The sequence below is a fragment of the Sorex araneus genome, chromosome 8 (genome assembly GCF_027595985.1).
Source record: "Sorex araneus isolate mSorAra2 chromosome 8, mSorAra2.pri, whole genome shotgun sequence".
Lineage (NCBI taxonomy): Eukaryota > Metazoa > Chordata > Mammalia > Eulipotyphla > Soricidae > Sorex > Sorex araneus.
In genome coordinates, this window is record NC_073309.1 from 19011291 (window position 1) to 19017157 (window position 5867).

The window sequence follows — 5867 nt, forward strand, 5'->3', positions numbered from 1 at the left end:
TAAAACTTAAAAAAAAAAGGGAGGGCCCTTCCTGAGGGCCCACCTGGTTCAATGGAGATACCACCCAGGGGCATTCCAAAGCCCTTCCCGAGGGCCTTCAGGCAAAATAACTCTTAAAGTGTTTTTCTCCTTTGCTGAGTCCAAAAACTCCATCAACATCTTAATACTAGTTATTTTTGTATGGAAACAGTAAAAGATACATTGAGGATTGCAGGGCAGCTCTCCTGGGAACATCTTGCAGACTCAGACTACAGCTCTCAGGCCAGATTGATCATTCCTAACCCTAGCAGGGTCCGAATCTAGCTATTACTTCTTGGATCATGACAATATTTGTCCATGACCAAGCTCTTAACTTATAGTTAAGCATCAGGCACTTTGGCCAGGCCCAGCTCGATGTCAGGGTAGCACATAATTCACTGCTTGCCCTGGGTTTGTCCTGTCCCTCGTCAAGACCCTGCTTTTGGGGGTGCTAGGAAGTAAGGGCAGCTGAGGCTTAGGTCGAGAGAACAGATGCGCAGGAAGAAAATAACAGGTAGAGTCAAATGACTCCCAGGTTACAAATCATAGTATTTGCTGTAGACTTCCTGTGCCCATACAAAAAAACATGGCTCTAAATAAACTATGCAAAGGACTCAAGGAGAAGAGAAAAACAATATTTACAAGTCAGCAGAACACTAAGAAGGAAGTTACAAATAAACACAGAGGAAAGTTCCCAATAAACCTAAACTTCCTGAGGCTATGTTATCCTACATGAAGAGAATAATTCAAAGGAAGGTTAGTTATGAAAAATCAAAATTCTCAAAGAACCATGGGACTCTACTCCAAAAACCTTATGATGGATAGCATTTTCTTTGATCATGACCACTCTCCTTCTTGTAATAAGAAACCACAGTTCTTAAAACAAACATTATCCTTTTTAACACTATAAATTTATCACTATCAATTTTCTAAGTAGTAACATTGCAAAAAGATTCACTAGGAGAGGCCTAACAGTGGAGAGAGAAGGAGAGAGACAGAAAGAGAGAGAGAAAGAGAGAGAGAGGGAGAGAGAGAAAAAGAGAGAGAGATAGAAAGAGAGAGAGAGAGATTCAGATAAATTCCTTATAGAATTACAGCAAGGGTAAACCACAAAGCAGACAGAAGGATGACGACTCAAAGAAGTCCACCAAACTCTGTAAGTAAAGATAATAGCCTGAAAGTCTCTAGACTCTACCAGTTTCGAACCAGTTTAATTCAACACCTTTATTGCAAACCACAACACCTAATTAGAGAGAGAGAACAAAAGGGAATACCCTGCCACAGTGGCAGGGTGGGGTGGGGGGAGATGGGATTGGGGAGGGTAGGAAGGATGCTGGGTTTACTGGTGGTGGAGAATGGACACTGGTAAAGGGATGGGTTCTGGAACTTTGTATGAGGGAAACATGAGCACAAAAATGTATAAATCTGTAACTGTACCCTCACGGTGATTCACTAATTAAAAATAAATAAATTAAAAAAAAGACTATCTAAAAAAATTGAACATTCAATGAAAAAAAAAGAAAACAGTGGTTTAGGTAAACAATAAAGCACACAAAATATATAAAATTGGAAATGAAAAGAATTATAAACACAAACGACAGAACTGAAGAATATGGTTGGTGAGTATAATGGGTAAGGTGCTTGTTGCAGAAAGCTGGTTTGATTCTAGACACTACATAATGGTCCCCCAAACACAACCAGAACTTCTCCCTCAGCAGAGTCAGAAGTAAGCCCTGAATACAGTTGTTTGTGGGCCTCAGCCTCTTCTCCCATCCCCTCTCTCCCCTCCCATCCCCTCTCTCCCCTCCAAAATAACCTGAGTGGAAAGCTTTAGCAGCAAAATAACAGCAGCTAAGGAAAATCTCAGTGAACTCTGACATAAAATATAGGAAGCCTCTAGAAAACAACACGAAATATGATGAAAAAAAGTCTAAAGACTAATGAACAAAACATTATAAAACTATGGAATGAGTTCAAGAGGAAAAATATAAGAATCACCGGAATTTCTGAGGAAGGGAAATTTGATGACGAATCCCTAGTCAAATAAGTTGCGGATCAAAATTTCCGAGAGCTGAGGATTTCAAGTAACCAGATTCAAGAAACCTAATGAATCCCAGCCAAAATAGATTCAAATAAAATAGCTCCAAAGCACACTATAATCAGAAAGACAAAAGTCAAAGATAGAGACAGAATATTAAAAGCAACAAAATCAAAGAAAAAACTCCCATACAATGTAAATACAGTAATATTCACAGCAGATCTTCAAATGAGACACTGTTGGCCACAAGAAAATGGTGGGATATAGCAAAAAACAACTCAAGAAAATAAACCCCTCATGAAGAATGCTCAACTCAAGTAGATTCCTATTCATATTTGAAGAAATGATACAAAGGTTCATGGCCAAACATCTGTTTAGGTACTTCATTGCCACAAAACTAGTTTGGCCAAAAGATTTGAAGGAGGTTCTTTAAACACAAAGACTACCTTCACAAACACACATAACTTCTACAAATAATGGCAATAAAATCCTCTCTCTCTGTAACCTCATTCAATGACAATGGGCTTAATTCACCAATCAAGTAACACAGAATGGCAGAATGGATCAGAAGACTACAGCCAACTTTCTGCCTCCTGTAAGAGACACATTTGAGCTTCCAGGGCAAACACAGACTAGGGCAGTCACTAGCCTTTGACTAGTGAATTTGGGGGCCATAGAAAACACAATAGAGACTGTGCGCGCAGAGCAAGTGCTCGAAGACTTCCCTCCTTTCCGGCAATGTTCAACTAGCCTTCCCACCATGGCCAACAAGGACTTGTGTTTCTGGGCAGATGAGAAGGAAGGACATGGGATTTCTTGAAACCTAAATCTCAGTGGGCACTTAGTACTTCAGATGACCATACCATCTGCCTGGGGGACAACAGTGCTGTTCCAGAGGAAGGAAGAGTTGTGGATGCAAAGACTATCTTCGCAGGCCACACAGCAGTAGTAGAGGTTGTTTTCTGTCATCTGCTCCATGACTCAGTTTGGTTCAGTTAGTGATAATCAGAAACTTACGACTACTGGCAACTCATTCAAACAATACTTCCAAACCAAGTCACACAGTTGGTTCCTACAATACTGAAGTGAAGCTGCCTTTCTTTAAACCCTTATACTGAGTTCATTCTTGCCATAGGATCGGCTGACAAGATCTTTTTGAGATCTAAGAAATCTGAGACATATTTTGCAATCCTTTTAATCACAAAAGGATGAAACATTCCAAGTTCAGAGGTCACCTCACACTGAGACTATTTTGGCTTCCAGTGGTACTGATTGTAGACTGAAGTTTGGGATTTGAGTAAAATTGGAGAACAATATCCCTCTGATGCAAAAATTGCCATTTATTCATGGTGGTCACACTGCTAAAATATCTGATTTCTCCTGGAATCCCATTGAACCTTTGGTAATCTGTTCGGTATTAGAAGACAATAGTATGCAAGTGCGGCAGATGGCAGAGAACATTTATAATGATGAAGAGTCCAAAGGAAGCATCAGTCCAGAAGGACAGGGGTCCTAGATATGCCTGCACTTGTGATTTTAGACTCCCTGCTTATCTCTCATCCCAAGATTGATTTAACACTGTTTTGAGGTCCAGATTTTGTTTGGCTATCTTTCTTTTTAGGGACCTCAAACACAGGGTATTTTCTAAATATGAACTTGGTGACTTGATTCAGGAAAGCCACAACACATTTTTTTTTTGCTGGAATTCTCTAGTAATATAGATTTGAAGTAGCAGTGGGAAGGGGTGTCATTTTTCTTTCATACTACATCCCCTAGGTTTTCAGTGAAGTCTGGAGTAAGGAAGAAAGCCAAGTAAGATAGGAGTCTGAACCATGAAATAAAAGATACTGCAAGATTCAGGAGAGGGGAGATTCAAGATTCAAATTTCCACTCTTAAAATATTCACAACTTTCAGATGCACATTGTCCTATGTAGACCATTCTTCGTTTCTTCAGTTAAGTCAAATTTGCATGTTTCTCTTCCAGTCTGTTTTCCTTGTTAGTGTATTTCTTGACCTGTTTTCATATTATTTTTTTTTATTTCTGTGAAATGTTTGTTTTTTACAACTTGAGACCACAAAGTTTTAAAGATAAATGTTTTTATCTGACAGTTTTATCACAGGTAGACTGTCTCGCTAAGTCAAGAAGAGCAAATTTCAATATCTTGGATTTGTTTTTAAAATTAAATTAATTTTGCATTTAACAAAGGCTAGTGAATTCCAGTTCCTTCTTAGAGAATAATGCTCTTGTAAGAGTGCCTCTAGTCCCAGGCATACACCAATCCTCCAGACCTTTATAGCACTCTAGCAGTCAACACAGAGTGAATGTGTGAGCCTGTGTGTAGAATGATAAAAGTGTAACAATTTGTCATAATTCAAGGTCTAACATATTCATAAAGTAGAACTGGAATAGAATTCCAACAAATCTTTCTGATTTCAAAGTCATTCTGTGAGCCCATGCTACACCGCCTTCTTTCATTAATATTTCTTCTACCCAATCATTTTCTGTCCTCTTCTCTTTAAACTCTTAATTTTAATTTTGTTTTTTAAGGGCACACAATTAATCCCAAGCTTAATAATATGTGAGATCTGCTCTCTAGCTCTCAGCCACATACCCCACAGCTCTGAAACAAACATACACACATGCACCCTTCTTTTTTTAAAAAAAAATGCCCTGAGTTTAATCCCTGGGACCTCATGGTCTAACCTGCCATTACCACTAGGTTTAATATAGCATATTGGTTGTGGGAAATGTACACTGGTGGAGGGATGGGTGCTGGATCATTGTATGACTGAAACCCAACTATGAACAGTTTTGTAATGGTCTATCTCATGGATATCTAATTTAAAACTTCTTTTAAAAAAGTAATGTGGAGTTGATGCCCAATTCAGTCAGCTTAATCAATGGATGAATAAATAGCAGTACACCTATATTAAAGAAACAAATCTTGGAGCTGGAGAAATAGCACAGTAGATAGGGCATTTGCCTTGCACGTGGCCAACCTGGGTTTGATTCCCAGCATCCCATATGGTCCCCTGAGCACCGCCAGGGGGACGGGTGATACTCACATGGCCTCACATGTGAAATGTCATGAGTTTAATCCTTAGGATTAAACTGGATTAAATGGGGATTTGAGTAAAATATCAAAAATCCATTTGATATATTATTGATATATTGATATATAACTGATATATATTATATATTGATATATAGATATATAATTGATATATAATATATTATATATAATACATATCAATATTAATATTGATATATTACTCAAATATCCATTAAACTGGATATTCCTGGGTGCAGAGCCAGGAGTAACCCCTGTGCATCGTCGGGTTTGACCCAAAAAGAAAAAAATAATCTTGTTTCTGTTCAGTATCTATTTTGGCTTTCCAGTATTTTCAAGACCTTTTCTTTCATGTTTTTAACCTGTTCTCTTTTCCTCTCCCCCTTTAAAAAATATACTGTATAATGAAAAGGGGTTCCTTTTCATTATACAGTAATCTTTCTTATCATCAAGTCTTTGGAATTTCACAAGTCTCTAGTATATTTTTTAGTTTTACATTCAAGTTTTCCTCTTTGCTAAGTACACTTATATAGAGATCTCTTTACAAGATGAGGAAGTCCATGTATTATTTTTCTTTCTGCATATTATTTAATTTATATGAAGTAAATCTTCCTTCTCACTTATCTTCAGGAATCTAGAAACTTTTCCCTTCCTCTGCATTTTTAGGGGTCACTTGCTCTCCAAAATTATGTAGAGTACCTTTATATATTCTTTGTAACTATCCATTAATCTAGAACTC

General features: G+C 37.8%; 1 pseudogene; it reads left to right on the top strand.

Annotated features, from left to right (window-relative positions):
• Window positions 1-2816: 2816 nt before the first annotated feature.
• On the top strand, window positions 2817-3728 carry LOC101554525 (histone-binding protein RBBP4-B-like; annotated as a pseudogene).
• Window positions 3729-5867: the final 2139 nt, after the last annotated feature.